The following is a 20,651-nucleotide window of genomic DNA, read 5'->3' as shown; positions in this document are numbered from 1 at the left end:
GTCACAAAGACTATCAGCAAAACAGCAGAGGAAGGTGAAGTGGCAGAGGAAAGTCAGGTCATGAAGAACCTTGTCTGTACTAGCAGGTGATTTTATCCAGTAGGCATTGAAAATGTAATCAAACCCATGTTTTAAAGCATCTTGGTAGCTGAGTAGAATACTGACTGATTAAAGGGAAAGGATTTAGAGAATAGAAAACTGTTCAGCGGATGAGAGTTACCTTTGTCTAGACCCTACTGCTTCGATCCTAATTATTATAATAGCCTACGTAATTGATACTGACATGTAGATAGGTAAGTATAACGTAACATGATAGGAGATATGAAAGAATTTGGTGCATGATAACCAACTTACCTGATTGTAATATAGAGCAGTGAGAGTAGTAGCCAGAGGGAAATTAAAAGATGGCCTGGAATTGGATGGTTGGGGCCTTGAATGCCACAGTAAGGGGTTGGACTTTATAAAGTAGTAAGGAATAAAGCAAAAGTATTTTTTTACATTTTTTATAGTTTACAAAGATTTTTATATGCATGTCTTATGAGGATTTCAAAAGAAGTCTGAAATGTAGATGTTATTATCCCATTTTACAGATGATAATGCTAAGTCTGGGGAACGTGCATTCATTCTACGTTATTGAGCACCTGCTATGTACCAGACAGTATGCTGAGCTGTGGGAATACAAGGAAGTTATAGTCTAATAGTCTAATAGAAGAAACAGGAATAAATCAGTAATTATGATAAATTACCATGATAAAGGTGAGCATAGATTGTTATGGGTGTCAAAAAGGAATTTGTCTAAATCGCATAGATAGGGAAGGTTTCCTGAAGGAGGAAAACCTGAGCTGAGTTTGTGGGAACAAACTGGTTATACGAATTGCACAGAAATAGTCAACTAGCTAGGGATTTAGCTGAGACTTGGACCCAAATCTCCTGCATGCAGTTCTCTGCTCTTTCCCCCAAGCTAAGGACCCATCTTTGGTCCTTGACATTGAGCTCCTTGACCTTCTCAGTCGCATGTCTACCTGTCATACTTTGAGAAGGTCAGAGATCCTGAATTTTTCTTTTTAAACCCACTCATTTTTCTCTCCTTTTAGAACTATTCTCTGGGTATGTTCAGAAAAATAGATTATAAGCAGAACAGACTGGAAAAAGTGCAGAATGTTATAATAGTTCTGGCAATAATCGATGAAGGCCATGACCAAAGCAGAAGAACTGGGCATGGCGCAAAACTCCACTCTGCTGGTTCTCCTTTGACACGCAGACTTTTGCATGGAATGTTAAAGCATAGAAGCTCCTGGACTTGGCTCCAAATGTATGTGGGAGCGGGGGAGAAGGAGAGGTCTACAGGGACTCTCCAGTTTCTTTTTTGGGTGACTGTGTCAGTGGTTGTTGCTAGTTCACCAAGATGGGAGCACAGTCTGAGGAGCAGATTAGGCAGGAAAGATGCTGAATTCTGCTTTGGACATTTTGAATGTGGGGAGCCCTGGGGGCAAATAGGTGGAGATGCCCAGGAGACAGCTGAGTCAAAAGAATTAGAACAAAGGAGAGGGTTCTGGGCTGGACGCACAGACCTGAGAGACCAGGCAAAAGGCTTACATGTTACCAACCTATGGAATGAACTCCTTCTAGGTGACATTGTGTAAGAGATTCTTCTTGTCTGCTTTCTTCCATTTGGGGGCACCATAATTTAGTTGCTGTAGTGTAACATCCACCAAACACAGACCTCGTTTTATGAGAATAACTTTGGTGTGTGAGGTTTTTTTCCTGAACTCAAGAGTTTTATAAACGTGAACAAAATTTTCTCCACTTGGTTTCCAGGACAGCACCTGTCCTCCTTATCTCCTTGGCTGGTTTCCTCTCATTCCTCTGACATCTGTACTTTGGAGAGGTCTGTTTACTGCCTGTATTCATTTCTGGGGTGGTTTTATCCAGTTTCATAGTTTGCAATACCCTTTCTCTCTCAATAACTCTCAAGGTTTCAGAGGTTAGAGTCCTAACCTCTCCTGACCTCCAGACTCCTATACCAAACTCCCTCGACATGCTCACTGGCAAATTTAATACGTCTAAAAGCAAACTCCTGATCTTGTCTTCCAAATCGGTTCCCCCACAGTCTCTCCTGTCTCAGTAAATGACACATCCTTGCTTCTCAGTTCTTAGGCCTTGCACCATCAGGTCATCACTGGTGCCCACTCTTGTCTCCCACACTGCACATCATGTCCACGAGTGCATCTTTGACACAGGGTGGCAACCAAGCCTGGATTCTGTGTGCTCCTTAGGTAAGATATGGTTTTTCAATGCCACATTTTAATGTGCTATTAAATATTCATGTCTGTGGTTCCAGACTTTATGGTCACCTGTCACCCCCACATTCAAAATTCAGTCACTTCCCACCATCTGTCCTAAGTTACCATCATCTCTTGCCAGGATCATTGCAGTAGCCTCTTATCTGCTCTTCCTGCTTTTTCTCTCTTGCTTTCTCTACAATCTAACCTCAGTGATCAGAGTGATCCTGCAACAACTTAAAACACAGCTCAGATCATATTATTCCCCAGATCAAAATCTTCCATTGGCTCCCATCTCACTCAAGAATAAAATCCAAAGATCTTGCCACAGCCAATAAGACCCTACAGGTTCTGGCCCCTACTCCCTCTCTGACTCCCACCTTCTGTCCACCTCACTCGCTGCATCAAGCTTGTTTCCATCTTTAGGTTTTGCACTTGCTAATCTTGATACCTGCAAAAGCTATCTCCCCAAAGAGCCATCAGGCCGGATCCCTCACTTTGTTTTGGGGGTTTGCTCAGATGCCCTTAGATCTCTCAGTAAAATTACAACCCCCACCTCAGCCATGCTGGCTATGACTCTTGCCCCATTCTGTAATTTTCCATGGTAGTACACCTGACATATGAATTATTTCTTCCTTTACCAGAATGTGAGATCCAGGAGGTCAGGGACGATGCTTTGTTCACTGATATACTCCCAGCACCTGGAACTTGGAGAAGGTGAACAGATGTTGCCTATTGAAGGAATGAAAGGAGAATGTCTGAATCCATGCTGTTGCATGAGAAGTACACATCTTACCATAGAGTTAAATTAATCCTAACTCTATACAAGAAGTACTGATAACCAATAACAACTCCTCAAAAGGAAGTGCCGAACATTTTTAAACAAGTATGGGGGGATTTTTGTTTTGTTTTGTTTTTTTAATTTTATGGCTGCAGATGCAGCATATGGAAGTTCCCTGTCCGGGGATTAAATCCTAGCACTGCACCTGGCTGGGAATTGAACCTGCACCTCTACAGCCACCCCAAGCCACCACAGTTGGATTTTTTGTTTGTTTGTTTTCTTTTTTGAGCCACACCCACAGCAGATGGAAGTTCCCAGGCTAGGGGTCAAATTGGAGCTATAGCTGCTGGCCTACACCACAGCCACAGCAGTGCCAGATCCAAGCCACACCTGCGACCTACACCACAGCTCATGGCAATGCTGGATCCTTAACCCACTGAGCGAGGCCAGGGATCAAACCTATGATCCCAGGGATACTAGTCGGGTTTGTTAACCACTGAGCCACAAGGGGAACTCCCACAGTTGCATTCGTAACCCACTGCACCACAATGGGAGCTTCCAAGTATGGTTTTCTTTTTGTTTGTTTTATTATTTTATTTTCCCAAGTATGGTTGTAAATGAAAATTTCTCCATTGTGGGTAAGTCTAGATTTCTTAAATTCCTTAATCCTTACAATTTTGCTGATGTTTTTCTGACCATCCCATGAAGGTGAGGACTGAGATGCTGGCCTGGCATTCTTACATGAGGGTCTGTGTTCTTAGATTCTGCCTTTGCCTGGGTTCAGTTACAGAGCTGCTATGAAATTACCCACTAAAGGGGTTTTGCTTCCCTCCCAATATGCTCTATGACATGTCTGCCCATTGTTACTTACTGCTGAAATAACTTTGAGAGCACGAGGAGGTTGTATTCTGCTCCCTGGGGGTAGTGCTGCGTGGAAAGCAGCTTCCTTCCTTGTTAGGGCACATGGTGAGACCACCATGGCACTTCCTGAATAGTTCTAGTCAACAGTCTCCTTCCTTCCCACTTCAGAACCTCTGGGCTGGGACAAGGACTGTGGCCAGAGGATTTTAACGTTTAAAAAATAGACATGGGGCTGTCAGGTGTAATGATGAACCCACCAAGAAGGCCCTTAGGCCCTTAGGAGACTGAAGAACAGTGAGGCCAACACTGAAATGTTATTGTTTTAAAATCAGCCAAGTATTTTTATCTTGAAAATCCTATCTTTTTAACATATGGAAATAGTGGGGACGCAATTCAGACTCAACTAGTTTTAAGAACAGTTGCTAAACTTGCCTTAATAAGAAGAAAGTCCAGGAGTTCCCGTCGTGGCACAGTGGTTAACGAATCCGACTAGGAACCATGAGGTTGCGGGTTCGGTCCCTGCCCTTGCTCAGTGGGTTAACGATCCGGCATTGCCGTGAGTTGTGGTGTAGGTTGCAGACGCGGCTCGGATCCCGCGTTGCTGTGGCTCTGGCGTAGGCCGGTGGCTACAGCTCCGATTCGACCCCTAGCCTGGGAACCTCCATATGGCGCGGAAGCGGCCCAAGAAATAGCAACAACAACAAAAAAGACAAAAAAAAAAAAAGAAGAAAGTCCTTTATTACAAAGTGAAGAGGAGAAAATTACTTCCTTTAAGCCAGTCAACCAATAATTTGCTGAATGCCTACTATGACTGAGGTACCTTAATGACGCCACGCCAGATTTTTCTTTTCTCTTTTAATAAAAATGTTGAGTGGTCCTAACCAAGGAGAAATTCCCCCCAAAGAAGTAAATCAATCTAAAAAAAATAAATAAATAAATAAAAATTTTAAAAAGTAGATCTTGAGCAGAGTTTACATATAAAGGGGGTAAAGAGAGACCAGTTTACGATGTCAAATAAGTTTAATTTTGAGAGCCAGCATTTCTCTCTTTATCTTAGGTCTGGTCCCCCAACTCTGAACCGTGTCACTTAAAGCAAGTAGCAGTGTCTCTAATTTTGTGCAAAAGATGCAACGTTGGCAATCCATTTTCTAACAAGAGCAAAGACAGAGGAAGAAGCCTTCACAAGTTACACTTGGTACGGGAGGAAGGAGCTTGAGAAGAGGGTGACTCTGAACTTGAAGGTAAGAACTAAGGAAGTTGAAAGTGACAAAAACGTTAGGTCAGTGAATAATTTTAAAATCCCATAAATGTTTTAGTCCAACCTATTCAGAAGAAAATGAGATCCTCCAAATCTAAGTAAACAGCCCCCAGCTCCCACCTGACTATGGCAAAACTGAGGTTAGAATACATCCTGCCTCAGAGCGTCTCTTTCTTTCTTTCTTTTTTTTTTTTTTTTTTTTTTTTTGGTTTTTTTGGATTTTTTGTTTGTTTTGTTAAGTGTAAAGTTACAAGCTAAGTGTAATATTATGGGCTGAGTGCACCAAGAAAGCATTTTCTCTGAGATTTTAACATTGTGGATGATCCAGGATAATACTGACTAAGAAGTCCCGATGTTTCTCTGGACGCTTGGATAGACTCCAAGAAAATGCATTTTACTTAAGACCAACAGCAGCTCCCTGAGAGACCATCCTGAAGATTAGAAATTTTCTTATGTGAACATAATCTTTCGGGGTGAACTTGTTAAAACTGAAACCAAGCATAAAGAAGCAAAAGTGTTTCAGTGAACCTCCTGCATTTTTGTTCAACTCTGGCCCCAAGAAAACAAAACCACATAATCTAAGGCTCACGCCCAACCCTCAGAAGCCCCGTATCTGCTAGTTCCTGTGTGGTTTGCATACAGACTGCAGGGCTGACTGGGGGAGCTTGGAGGAGGGAGGAGGGAGCCAGGGGAGGAGGTTCTATTAATGGACCTGTGAGCCTGTGCCCTGGTTTGGTGTGAGACCTGGAAGGCAGCACAAGGCGGATTTGCCCTCTGCAAAAGGCAGTAATCTTGATGTTGAAATTCATCTTCCTTCTTGCAAGAGAGGATTCTAATCACTCGGTGGCAAAGCCATAGACGCAACCTCTTCTCTTCTGAAAGGTATGTCCTTATGCAACATCAGGCCACACGCTCGAGGGAGCTTGGGCAGGTTTATCATTTGCAGAAGTTTCTCTTGGAGTCAGATCTGATTAAAACGAATCCCCATGGGCTGTGTAAATATTGTTTTCACCTTTGGGTCCATCAGCTAAGATCTCTAAATCTTTTGTAGTAACGGTGTTTGTGGTGATAGGATTCGACTTCTAGCTAATGAACCAGGAGAAGACTGGTTCCTTCCTTTCCCCAGCCCACCGCACGGAAAACTCCACTCATTGGCCTCTGAGCCATCTCAGGGAAAGACTGTGGGCCCTGGGATTACAGGGGTGACCTTCCACTTCACCAGTGTCAGCAGTTATTCGGAATTGGGATGAGGAGTCGGGGGTAAAGGGCTGAACTGCAATGAATGAACACAGGATTTCTCTCGGTGCTCGAGTCTCTACTTCTATTAGCATTTATGTTGCCTCAGCACAGAACACCGGCTGGGTTCCTTTACAGAGAGAATACGTTGAAATAGAACACGTTCATAGGTTGAAATAGGTTTGGAGAGTGTATTATCTATCTTTGTCTTTGTAGTAACTGTTACCACTCTGTCCCTAAGACTGTCTCCCATTCAGGCGTTGAATCTGAACCCAACTCTTTGACATTCTCTGACCCACCTACCCCTGAACCTGAGGACTGAATACACCAACCAAAGATTGAACTGACTTAAAAATACAGTGATGGCATACCTGGAATTAGGCTGTGTTAATAATGTATCAGGAACTCCATTTGCACATTACTGAAAATCAACATCCCCAGATGAATTACAAGGAGGAGAAAATGCTTAGGATCCCAAAATCCAATAGAAAAGATTACATTGGCTCTTATCCTGTCATTTGAGGGTGGGAAAACTCAGGCAGAAAAAGGTTTCATCCTCTACAGCTACATTCATCATAGACCTGTTAGGTCTTTAGTGGGTCCTCTTTTCTTTCTTTCTTTCTTTTTTTTTTTTTTTTGTCTTATTTTTAATTTCAGAAAGAGCATTTAGTATAAGTATCCTCTGCCTTAACAACCCAGTACAGTTTATAAAATGTCGCATTTATAAAATAATTTTAAAGTGATCCTCTTTACAAAAGGATCCACTATTAGATAAAGGACACTATGCAAATCGAGAGCCATCCAAGTGCGTTTAAATTTCAAGTTTTTAAAATTCTAATTTGTACCCTTTTTGAGCACTTTGTTTTTTTGGTAAAGGAAAGACAGCCCTGTATCACTGAATAACACTCTCTTTCTAGATTGAACTTGGAGTGTCTCCCACATCGTAAACTGTGATCTTATTCTCCCTAAATTGTGATAGATTTCATCTTTCTAAAATGACTTTCCTGAAGCAGAGGGGAAGGAGGTGATCGATTTGTTCAAAATGAAGAATTATCTCTATTGCTAATATAATATCCTTTTGAATGTCTTCCATATCTTAGGCCCTGATGAAAATCTCCTTTATTTTTTTCTTAAATTTCAATTGTTCTACATCTGCCTCATGGGGACATTGTAAGAATAAATGAGTTAACAGACACGAAGTGCCTCAGGAAGAAGGCACTATAAAAATGTAGGATAATATCGATATTAATTATTTTTGACTCTTGATCATTTTCTTCCCACCTCTTACACAAAATAGAGCTCACTGCCCGAAGCCATCCTTTTTAGAGACCTCGCCTTCTGGAAGAGCTGAAAATGAGCCTAGTCCCCACATAGTTATTGATTCTCAGAGGATAACACCTGCAGGTGCTGGTGGCTTGTAAAGCTCATGCCTGAACTTGAGCAGACCTCGCTTCGTTTCCTGGTTCAGAAAAGTCTACAGTTTTCAAAAATGTGTTTCCATCGGGATTTCTTAAACAAGTAACAGTACTGCTACTGGATCAGTCCTAGGGACAGAGGCTTCATTTTTGTGCCCTCATAAAACAAACTCAAAACTTGATCAAGAATCTTTATGACCTAACTTATTTAAATCAAAGGATGGGGTTGATTGGTCCCCATTTGTCCACCTCAAGAACTTGCCCAGCCCATCTTGATCTTTAAAGGAACAACACAACCTCATGCCTCTGTCTTAGGTTTTTTTTTGGAGGGGTTTTTTTTTTTTTTTTTTCTCTTTTACAATTCTTAAGAAAATACAGCCTCATTTAACAAACATTTATAGACACTAATTGTGCCTTTAATAGGTGTTGGGCCTTGTGTTAGACACTGAGTTCCCTTCAGTGATATTAATACTGTATTAGGTTTCAATACGTTTGAGCCAACAGGAATTCAGTAAGTGGTTTTTTTAAAAAAAAAAATGCATTCGCAGCAAACGTTTTAGAGAATTAAAAGAAAATACGATGAAGTATGTGAAGAGTAAAGTCTTACATGTCCTCCAAAGAAGATGTGAGACATGAATCTCCTGAAGGAAGTGAAGAGAATGTCCAAACATAAAGAAAAGTTGAAATATTTGTGCAGTGACTACCTCTACACTCACCTCCCAGGTTCAACAATTGCTAACTTTTTGGCATATTTATTCCATCTATATGTATTTCTTTCTCAACTATGTGTAGATTGCACACAAGATGATACTTTGGCCCTATATCATTCCGTACATATAGAAGAATAAGAACATTCTCCAACATAACTGCATTGTTGTATCTAAAAATGAACAGTAATTCATGAATGTCATGTAATAGCTAGACCATATCTTACCTTACCCATTCATCCCCCAAATGTCTTCCATATCTTTAAAAAAAAAAAAAAACCCTAGGATCCAATTTTTAAAAAGAAAAATGCATTTTTGCATTAGGGTTTTCTGCTTTTTTAAAAAATTCAACATCAGATTCTTTTTAAAAGGTTAGGCAGCATCTTGCAGAATATTCTGTATTCTGGATTGGTTGTTGCCTCTTGCTGTCATTTAGTTTGTTCCTCTATCCCCTGTATTTCCTTTAAAGTCCAAGTTAGAACTAAAGCATTGATTAGATTTCACCTGACCGTATTTTACAAGGTGCTGCATCTTGCATCTCAGGAGTAGTGCCAGGCTATTTGTGATGCTCAGTTTGATCATGGCTCCAGATAGTGATCGCACTCCAGGGATCCTTCTGGCATATTTTTCCCCCTTTGCAGTTAACAAGTAATCTGATGGGATGACACTTCGGCTTTGTGGAAATCTCCCATTTCACTAATTTAGCTCAGTGTCTTTAGGTAATAATCCTTGCCTAAATCAATTATTCTTTTGGGAGTCATACACATTTTTAGTACACCTTGAAGAAGGACAGCATATACATTTATCATTACCAGCAGCAATTACAGGTGTTTATTGAATGTTTAAGTTCAGATAATAACAACAGTAGTGATGCTGACGATGAAGATGATTATAATAATAACAGGCAACATTTACTGAGTGCTAGCTGTGGAGCCAGGTGGTCTGGATTTGAGGCCAATCCTTCAGTTACTGACTAGGCTAACTGGGACAAGATATCTGTGCCTTGGCTTTTTAAGCTATAAAATGAGAGTAATAATGGTACTATCAGTTTGGAAGATTGAATAACTTACACAAGTGAAGTTTCTACAACAGTGCCTGTTATTATTCTTTGCCAAGTACTTTGCAGGTATTAATTCCTTTGCTTCTCATAATGACACAATGATGCAAAGGCTATTACCCTTCTTTTGTAAGGGAGGAAACTGAGATACATAGAGGGGAAGGAATTTGCATAGCATCACTTAACCAGTATGTGGTAGAGCCTAGTTTTGAACCCAGGCAGTCTGATTCCAGAGTATTCTTTCTGAAGGCTACTGGCACATGCAATGAGAAGGGATGAAAATGGAACTGAATAGAAATCAGTTACAGGAGTTCCTGTCATGGCTGGCTGGTAACGAACCTGACTAATATTCATGAGCACATGGGTTTAATCCTCAGTGGGTTGGGGACCTGTCGTTGCCGTAAGCTGTGGTGTGGGTTGAAGACTCAGGGGCTCAGATCTGGCATTGCTGTGGCTGTGGTGTAGGCCAGAGGGTACAGCTCTGATTCAGCACCTAGCCTGGGAACTTCCATATGTTGCAGGTGCGTCCCTAAAACACACACACACACGCAATCAGCTACAGGGCCCCACTCACCTCATTCTACCATCGCTCAAATTTTAAGTTATTTTAAGTTATTGAAAATCTTGGTGCTTTGCTACCAAAATATATTTTAAAGGTTTTCTTCCTCTGAATAATAACACGCTATGAAGCATAGATGAATATACTTATTGCTTGTATATAGCTTAAGGCTCTGTATAAGAAATTTTAAACATAAGAGAGAATTCTCAGAGTGAAAAATTAGAACTATGAAGGAAGAGGAGGGAAAAAAAACTGAAAAGAATAATACAAGAGAGGAGTTATGATTCTTCAGAGCCTTGGGGCAGAAGATGATATTTTGATATAGTCAAGGGGAGAAAAAAAATCCCTCTCGTGTTTCACATTACTGTGCTGTGTAAGATTTTACCACTAAAACACAAGAGTATAACCATTGTCAGGTTTATAAAAGACTACCCTGGATTTCCTGGTGGGACGATGGATGGGTCTTGTTAGTAGGTAACTTCCCAGGTTATTGGTTATTTCCCTCGCTCAGACATTTTGTAAGTCGGTCTCCTGCTTCTGAGAAACATCTAACCATACACAGAAAAGGCCTCACAAACCAGGTATTCGTCCCTACTCCTTCATTCACATTAAAAAAGGGTTCCAGGGCTCTCCCAGTCACTCCTTCAACTGCCCTTACAGAGAGCTCTCAAGTGTAATTTTCTAAAGAGAACTAAAAATAGATGAGAGAAAAAAATTTCAACATTAATAATGTTTTTATGCAGTTCCAACACAGTCATAGCTAAATTGGTTCTGCCTTTTTATGTATTTTAATGAAAAGCAGGCTAATGGATCAATTGGTCATGAATAATCCTTTTTCCACTTGTTTTTCTCCACACCTCTCAGCCTTCCAGAACCACCGGCTTACTGTAGCAGCCTACAGATGGGTTATGATTTGTGTCTATTGTCTAGTGCTTTATGGGAAAAGATAGAAACAAACTGCTGGGAACTCAGTAGGAACTCGGTAAATAATAAGTAGATAGGTCTCTTGTTACATACGATCTTAAAGAAGAACCTTTTTCAATAACTAGAAAGTATTACTAGGGAAGTACCCTAGTAGGAAAGATCCTGCTTGATTTATAATTTGACATTTCTACTCATCATCATTAAGTGATAGATTTTTAGCACTTCATAAAGCAAAATGTCCGGTCAGATTAGCTGCCCTCCCCCAAATAGACTCGTATTCGAAAAGCGTGGATTATTGAACTAGGAAGCCTAGCAAGAAGATCCTAACCATACATTAAATCGAAGAGAAGTCTCATATTTTAATACATCATAGCAACCCTTTCCGTCGATCATAAATATGTTGCTATCCACAGCACAGAGGTTCTTACCGGCAGTGGTAAAGTTAAAGGTGGGAGGGATTTCAGAGACGCATTTAGGGAGGTGATGAAAGCTGTGGAAACTCTTCCCACGGGAAAAAAAATATGCTTCGCACTCGTCCACACACACCTAAACCCAGAACTTCTAGTGGTCCACGGACACCCTCCCCCAAAGTCCACCTGTATATCTTCAGGAGGAAAAATGTCCTTTTTCTGGAGTTTTGTTTTTTTTGTTTTTTAAACCCCGAGCCTTATAAAGCTTTAAAAAGTGCTTTCACACACTATATCATTTGATCTGGCTCTGATCTTTGAGGTAGGCAGACCACATATTTTGCCTCTCATGCTGCAGAGTGGGAAACGCCAAGCTCACGAGTTGAGATAACTTGCTAAAGGTGATTTTACTAACGTGTGCCAAGACTTAGTACCAAGGCTGGTACATTGTAGCCTGGGGCTCCTTCTGCTACACTGATCTGGGCACAGCCTTCGGAGACACAGGAACCCTTGATGGGGCTCCTGGGAATCTGAATTCTGGCTCTGCTGGAAACTACCTGCATGACCTTGAACCTGACATTGTAACCTCTCTGGACCTCAGTTTCCTTCTTGGTCAAGTGAGAGGTTAGACCACATGTTCTCTGAAGCCCCTTCTGTTCTCTGTTGCAAACCACCTAGTCCCCCTGGGGTGAGAGCAGAGGGAAATAGCCTTTCCTGTGACAGATGGCAAGACCTTTCACCTTTCCCTATAGGTCACAAGAGCTGGCATCCAGTTCAGATGGGTTTCTTTTCAATGTCCAAGTCTTATTAGAAACTATAAGCCTCAATAGTGCTTCTGCAGGCTGCTTGTGCGTCTTCCTGCTGATTGCCTCATTTTCCTGCCGGGCTGACTGTCTCACAGCTATTTCGCTCTAACTCTGTGCTCTGCATCAGACAGATGTACCGCAGTATTTAATGATCCCGCTTGGCTAGTTCAGCATATAATATGGACATAAAGGATGCTGTTAGACTTATAGGGGGCTGATAGAATTTGTCCTTCTGAAAAAAAAGGTATTTTTCTTGAAGGACACAAATCTTCCACCTGATTTTTTTATCATTAAGAGTTATTTCCTTTAATGTCCCTGAAATGTGCTTGGAACTTGAAAAGTCGAGAGGGCTCGCAGCATGGAACACCGACGCCCTGAGACAAGAAACGACGTGTTGAAGCCCATGACTCTGAGGGCTGTTTGTAGAATCCTTGGGCCAGTATAATTAGGACACATTTGTATGTTAGCCTTTGTTTCAGATTTGTAAAACATGTCCATAGCACATGCTGCCAAGTGTACAATAGCCATGATATAGTCCCAGTTTAATTGGGGGTCTCTGGGAAAATAAAACAGGTAGAAAATTCTCAAACTCTGTATGTCAGTAAACCAGGAGTTTGTCCTATCGGCTGTCAAACGGTGGAAACTCAGAACTGGAGGCCCTCTGCACATCCCAGGAAGCGCCCTGCTCTTGGCCTTTGGATCAAAGGACCCGAGAGCTATTAGCATGGACAGGCTGGCTACCTCAGTAAGCGGGCAGGTGTCGGTCTGTATTTGCGATTACCAGCTGATGATAGAAAATTGGAGGCCCTGTCTTTTTGTTCACGGCATTTTCTAACTAAACGTCAGGCTGGTGAGTGAAGTTGCATCATGCTTCTTGCAGAGAAGTGTATAATTTGCTCTGTCCCGTGTCAGGTCACTGGACTGTGGGAGGTAATCCTGTCCAGTGATGAGAGTGATGGAGCATGAACTTGGCTCCTGTGTCCTGCATTCTATTCTCAGCTTCGTGGATGATGACTCTGTCACCCCATCTACATCCCTGTCCTTGAGTGAAATGATACCATTCTTTAACCCACTATGCAGGAGACTTGGGAAGAGTCCTGCATGGTTACCCCCAAAGGAAGCATATATACCTTTGATATCATATATATCAAATATACATGATAGATACCTTCGATATAATATAAATATGGAATCTCATTTGAAAAATGCACACTGTGATGCTCTCTCATTTAAACAAACTCATTTATGGCATTTCTGTTTCTTAGACTGATATTGTTAAATCAACTATTCGTTCAGCTTATAAACCAGATGTATGCGATGTTGTGACTCGACACTTGGTACCCTGTTGATATCCAAATAAACAAAGAAAGAGAATGTGTGAAGTCAGAGAATCTCCGAGCTGGAGAGCAAGTCCCAAGACTTGAAACAAGGAAGATGGGCCTCTTAAATAAAAGCATGGACTCACAACTTTTATTTTTAAATGCATGACATAGAGAAAAGGAAGATTTGCTACACAGCCAACTTTATCAATTCCTATCATTTCATAAAGTGAAGGGTCAATTAGGTGTTATTATCGAGAACGTGCTGCTATGCTTTGCCATGTAGACACTATAAAAAAATTACCTGTCTGGTTATTTTAATTCGTCTGCAGCTGCCATCAGCAGACATCCCCTCAGTCTAATTCATGATATCCAGATGTATGGAGAACACTTAGGGTAATAAAAACAAAAAGAAAATAGGGTCCTTTTCCCTAAGGAACTAACAAGCTATTAGGGAAACCAGAACAAACAAAAGAAAATGCTATGGCAGTGCAAAACCCCCAAAGAGGAGGTAGAGTGATTCAGTCGCTTAAGGCGGGACCTTGTAGGGAGGGCTTCCTGAAGGAGGTGTATCTGCAGGCAGAGGGAGATGGCTTGGCAAAGAGGCATACGTTTATCCACAAGTTTGCACACTTCAGGGATATCATAGAAGGAACAGAGGCTTCTTTGCTGATGATCTGTTTATTTGCAAATGACAAAGTAGAGAAGCTCTTTGCACACTTGGGGATCCAGAAATTAAACTTCTGCCACTGGAAAATATACCTCAAGTGCTTTTCCCAGATAACTTGTTGTTCTTTCATGTCTTGTCACAGCCCCCTAAGTCTTTTTCAAGCATAATTACCCTTTGTTCTTTTAACTATTCCTCCAATGATGTGGTTTTGCATGCACTCATCTTTTAAGTATTCACTTCTGATGGACTCTGGTTCAAGGCCCCTCCTGAATCATGGTGCTCAGAATGAGACAGAGTTCTCCAGGAGTGGTCTGATAAATGCAGAATACCATGGAGTAGTTGCCTCCCTTGATCTATGCTCTATACCTCTATTAATATGGCCCGAGATTGCATTAGCCTTTTGGTGCTGTTGACTCATTGTGAAGTTGTGGTCAACTCATACCCTTGAGTTCCCATGCACCACTATAAAGCCAGTTCAGCCTTATTCTGTACTTACACTATAGATGTTAAAACACACACACACACACACACACACACACACACGAAACCAGAAAAGCCTAGACACAGAGGTTTAAGTGTAGAGACATTTAACTCTATTATACTCAATCAAATTGATTAAAAACCTAGTAATATATTTCAGAGCTAGCACACCAGTTCTCCCTCCCAGAGGGGAAGACTTATCGCTGGCATGAGGGCATAGCTAGTCTCAACACTGGATCCCTGGAAGAGGCTTCAGAAGGGTCAGGACTTTATTATCTACATCTCTATTTTTTTTTTTAAGTTTACTGAAGTATAGTTGATTTGCGAGGTTGTGATAATTTCTGCTGTACAACAAAGTGATTCAGTCATACATACACACGTAGCCATTCTCTTTCAGATTCTTCTCCCACATAGGTTATCACAGATTATTGGGTAGAGTTCTCTGTGTTGTACAGTAGGTCCCCAATGCATCCCTCCCACCCCTCCCACCTCCATCCCCCCAACCTGTCCCCTTTGGTAACCCTAAGTTTTTCAAAGTCTGTGAGTCTATACCTGTTCTATTATCTACATCTTTTTTTTTTTTTTTTTTAGGGCCACACCTGCAGCATATGGAAGTTCCTGGGCTAGGGGTTGAATCGGAGCTACAGCTGCTGGCCCACACCACAGCCACAGCAACGCCAGATCCAAGTTGCATCTTCGACCTACACCACAACTCACAGCAACGCCGGATCCTTAACCCACTGAGCGAGGCCAGGGATCAAACCCAAATCCTCATGGATCTTAGTCGGGTTTGTTCCCACTGAGCCACAACAGGAACTCCTATTATCTACATCTTTAGACAGAGCCTCAATCTTTCTAACTGTAAAGTAGGAACCAGTGTGAAGGGCTCTTTCCTTCCTAAGGATACGCAATAGTGAGTGAGATGTCTGCAAAACCCTAAGTCAAAGCGACTCAGAGGCGGTATTATATGTGAGGAGGGAAATTTAGAGTAGGCTTTTGGCAGCTTTCAGCAGATTGGATTGCTCTGATCACTATACATTACAACAATTAGCATTCTTACAGCCGGTTCAAAGCTATTACTATGTTATCTGATTGGATTTGTAGTAACATCATGTGATGTCAGGATAATGTCACCACACAGTGATCTGCCATTTGAGGAAGGTTTATGAATTTCTGTCACTGCAAGGCCCCATTTAAAGTGATTCTCGGAAGTTCCCATCGTGGCTCAGTGGCTAACGAATCCAATTAGGAACCATGAGGTTGCAGGATTCGATCCCTGACCTTGCTCAGTGGGTTAAGGATCTGGCATTGCCATGAGCTGTGGTGTAGGTCACAGATGCAGCTCAGATCCTGTGTTGCTGTGGCTCTGGCATAGGCTGGTGGCTACAGCTCCGATTAGACCCCTAGCCTGGGAACCTCCATATGCCACGGGAGCGGTCCCAGAAAAAGGCAAAAAGACAAAAAAAATTTTTTTTAAATTTCAAAATAAAAAAATTAAGTGATTCTTGGAGTTCCCGTCGTGGCGCAGTGGTTAACAAATCCTATTAGGAACCATGAGGTTGAGGGTTCAATCCCTGGCCTTGCTCAGTGGGTTAAGGATCTGGCGTTGCCATGAGCTATGGTATAGGCTCAGATCCTGCTTTGCTGTGGCTGTGGTGTAGGCCGGTGGCTACAGTCCGATTAGACCCCTAGCCTGGGAACCTCCATGTGCCACAGGAAAGGCCCTAGAAAAGGCAAAAAGACAGAAAATAAAATAAAATAGAATAGAATAAAGTGATTCTCCCCTCTCAGCCCCTCCCCCAGGCACATCCTCACCCCTAGCCTCTTCCTGCGAAAAATAAACTACAATGACCTTGAGTTGAGGTTTCCATCAGACTTTTGGAAAACCAAAATTCATGCTGAACTAATTTACCAGTTCACAGCTTTTTGCCGGTAACTTGTATAATATTCATAATTTCTAGCTATTAGAAATGGCACATTTCAAAACACATCTCTGTGAGTAGTTCCATTCCTTATGGAAGAAGGGCAGGGAACATCACATTTTTCTAATCTGTCGTCCTAATGCAAATCTGAATCTTGTGCTTTGACCTTGTAATCATTAAGAGTCAAGTAGCCCCTCCCCCACTTCTCCCTAGGAATAAGTATCTCAGACCCTGCCTCAAACTTAGCCAATCAGAATCTGAACTTCAAAAAAAATTCCTCTGGTGATTCTTCTACACAATAAAATCTGAAAACTGGAGTTCCGGTTGTGGCCCAGCAGAAATGAACCCAACTAGTATCCATGAGGATGAGGGTTCAAGCCCTAGCCCTGTCCAGGTGGGATAAGAATCCTGTGTCGCCACAAGCTGCAAGCTGTGGCATAAGCCTCAGCTGCAGCTCCAATTCAATCCCTAGCCCAGGGACTTTCACGTGCTGCAGATGTGGCCATAGAAAGAAAAAAAAATTTTTACCAGATTTAAATATTCTGTAGACATCTACTCTGCTTCTCAGATTATCTATAACTGGCTTTAAAATTATCTTGCCTTCTGGGTTCTTGGAGAGCAAGAGTTCTCAACGGGGGTAATTTCGAAAGCCCCTCCCCATCAGGGACATTTGGCAGTGTCTGCAGACACTTTTGGTTTTCACACTTTGGAAATTAGGGGGGAGGGGGGCTGCTACTAGGATCTGGTGGGTGAAACCCAGCAGTGCTGCTAAGGACCCTATAACGCACAGGATGGCCCCTGAAATAAAGATTTAACCAGCCCCACATGTCAATAGCAGTGAGACTGAGAAAGCCTGCTGTGGAGGTATGTGGTTTGTACAGAAGGACTCAGATGTGCAAACATTACAGCACAATGTAGGAAACTGAAGCCATGTGGTGTGTCACCACATGGCCAGGTGCAGAGAAAATGGACTGGCAGTGGCCTGAATGATGACAGTTGGGGTGTGGGGGGACTGGGAATAGAGAATCCAGGCACAGGTGAGAGGCAAGATCTAGGAGAGACGGTAGCTAGGGTTCTGCACAGCCAGCCAGCTATAAGTAATAGAGCTGAGTTCCAAGACTGGACACCAGGTATGAGCACCCCTGGGGGGTGGTGTGGGCTGGAAAGAAACAAAGCTTCAGTCCTAGACTGGATATGAGGTGTAATCTCAAAATCGCAGTAGACCTGGGAGGCACGAAAGGATTTCTGGTGTTAGCATAGGCAGACATGAGTGATTTCAGGTAAATCAAGTAAGATGTGGACTTTGGTGCAAGGCAGAATCCCACTTGCTAGAACTGGGACACCTCAGAGTCAGGCCAGCAGGAGCAGGTGATCTGAAACACAGTTGGCTGAGCTAGAGTGAGCGCCTTCAATCCCTCCCAACCTAGAAAAGGCTTAGTGCTGGGTGTACAATATGGTTGACTTTCCGGAAGAGGTTAAGTGCTTCTAGCTACAGAGAAAGTGGGCAAGAAGCAAGTCTGCTGCTTACATGGGCTGCTGCAAAATCACAGGGTACGAACTGGAGTAGAACTCGAGAGGTCCTCCGAGTCATTTCTCTACTGCACGGCATGGAAATCATTTCAGAAAGGTGGCCTGCTCATCAACTAAAATTTCCAAAGAAAGATTTCTTCAGGACCAGTGTTGATGTCTTATAATCCATCAAAATCAAAACTGCTTCCAAATTCCTAACCCTCTGTCACCTTACCGGATGTAAGTCGACCGTCTTTCATCCTACCCGGAGGACGAAGTGCTTTCTAGCATTCAGCAACGGCCAAATAAAACCAACTACCTTCACAGCCGCCCAACCCCGCCTTCCCTTCTTGAGGCTGAAGCATCTCAATTCCATTAGTGTGTCACCCAAGAGTCTCTGTCTGACCTCTTCCCTTTGTTACTCTGGACCCTCTCCAAGTCTTGCCTGCTTGCGATAGTCACCACCAAAATGTGTTTATTAAATATACACTGTGTGTAGATGGCCCTTTTGACCATAGAAAAAAGGGGAACCTGAGAGGAAACACATGCTCCTGTTGGTTTTTATTTGTCTCATTTCTCTCCAAGGAATTTGTCCATCTTTGCCAAGCTCATCATCTAGTTGGAACAATAGTCCTTAGGCTAAGTTCTGTTGTAACATTTCAGTTGTCTGTCCTGCAAATGCTTTCACTGTGACCCTTGCCTAAGGACACTAGAAGGCACTATCATATAAAGTAGCTCTGATGGGAATTTAGCTGTAAATCAAACTGGGATAAATGCATTTGTTCAGTTCCAGAGAAGGCATTGCACTGCCATGCGGATTTTCTTTCAAATGAGCTGCAAAACAAAGTTCTTTTCCACATAAAGGGATTTATTCAACTGAATGCACTCACTTTGCTGCAACTGGATTAATTCCATTTCATATCATGTCTCTAAGTCGAAAAGTAAACTGATCTGCAGCAGGCTAAATGGATGTGCTGACGCATCCTACGCCAGTAAGATTTATTCCAGCTAGGTCACGACAATCACCGTGTGCTGGTTGTGTTTGCTTCTCTGCCGTAGTTGCAAAAGTGCACCATTTCAGCCCGGTGCATGGAAAAGCAGTTTATCAAAGTTTTGGTAGAAGGGGATGTCGTGGAATGAGAGAGAACACAGATGTGTACAATGAGAAAATATTGTAAAAATATTTATTTTATTCTATACCCATGTTAAAAGCCACCATTTTAGAATTTAAATTGTGTTTCACATGGCACTGCTCAAGAGAGACACCAAGCCCTCCCGTGGTTGAATGAGTATTGGCCGTGGGCTTGCTGGACCGCCACCCCCTCACAGCATCCTCAGCTTTCCACTGCACACTAGCCTCCTCCATCTCCAAAGCCACAATCTCATCATCCTCCCGCGACTCCCAATCTCCATCTCTCTCGGGACCCCTCCTTTCATTTCTCCCGAATTGCTGACTTTATCCTGACTTGTGCTTCTAACACAATCAAGCTGCCAGTGGAAATTTTTTCTGATTTCTATAGCTAGTAGTTTCTATAACTAATAGTTCCTTTCAAAGCGAAATAGCTTGTGTAGATGGGCCTGTGGTGTCACAGGGCTGTTAGATGGATCAAATGTAATAATGTGTATTAAAAAAAGCCATTTGTAAACTGTGACATGCTCTCTCAAAGTAAATTATTACTCTATTATATGATTGTAGAGTTTAAAAGGCTGCTGGATGACATATAAAAGTTGAGTAAGGCTTGGTAACTGTTGGAAAAGAAAGTTAGAGCATTTGGGGCATTGACCCCTCCATCAGTCAGCTAGACGCCTTCAATGTGTTTTACAGACAAAGCACACCCATTCTGCTGAGAACATACTCCAAGGACTATGTCTGCTCACCATTCTGGACCTAGGCTTTCACTCTTGCCTGAGTTTCCCCAGTCCCCCCATTCACCTTCCAAAATCCCCCCCGGTCACCTTCTGAAATCCCAGCCAACCTTCCAGGGTGAGACATAACCCACTCTCTCTTCCCAGCTCTTCCCCGGACAGAATTAATCTCTTTCTCCCCAGAACTCATGTCAGCCTTAGATGTACTGATGTAGGTATCCATCTCCCTGAATTGACTGTGACCTGATAAAGAGCAGGGCACCCTAGCATCTGCCAGGCCCTCCCCTCCCCCATGAATGGAAATAACAGCTCAGAGTAAAACAGAGGATAGAGGAGAGAATTCTGTCGACCAAAAATGTCCTTCGAAAAGGCTTTATCGGAGTTCCCGTCGTGGCTCAGGGTTAACGAATCCGATGAGGAACCATGAGGTTGCAGGTTCGATCCCTGGCCTTGCTCAGTAGGTTAAGGATCTGGCATTGCCGTGAGATGTGGTGTAGGTCACAGACGCAGCTCAAATCACATGTTGCTGTGGCTCCGGCGTAGGCCGGCGGCTACAGCTCCAATTCGACCCCTAACCTGGGAACCTCTATAT

The 20,651-nt window shown here is 42.5% G+C and overlaps 1 protein-coding gene across 5 annotated transcripts in view; it reads left to right on the top strand.

The window, feature by feature from the left end:
* GRAP2 (GRB2 related adaptor protein 2) overlaps positions 1-20,651 on the top strand; it is a 75,729-nt gene that overhangs the window by 995 nt on the left and 54,083 nt on the right. For 2 of the 5 annotated variants that reach the window (XM_084955246.1, XM_084955244.1), the window contains exon 2: positions 4,982-5,165. The gene's annotated coding sequence lies outside the window, so the exon portion shown is untranslated. Of the gene's footprint in view, positions 1-590; positions 757-4,981; positions 5,166-5,818; positions 6,065-20,651 lie in introns of those variants that run through there. The other 3 variants (XM_013997505.3, XM_013997501.3, XM_084955245.1) reach the window with 2 other exon arrangements.

Source organism: Sus scrofa, chromosome 5, assembly GCF_054392235.1.
Source record: "Sus scrofa isolate SSC_HxYL_T2T_F1_AM1 chromosome 5, Sscrofa_HxYL_maternal_Yorkshire_Landrace_v2.0, whole genome shotgun sequence".
NCBI classification, from domain to species: Eukaryota; Metazoa; Chordata; class Mammalia; order Artiodactyla; family Suidae; genus Sus; species Sus scrofa.
The sequence above is the reverse complement of the archived record's forward strand: the minus strand, read 5'-3'. Positions and strand labels throughout refer to the sequence as shown.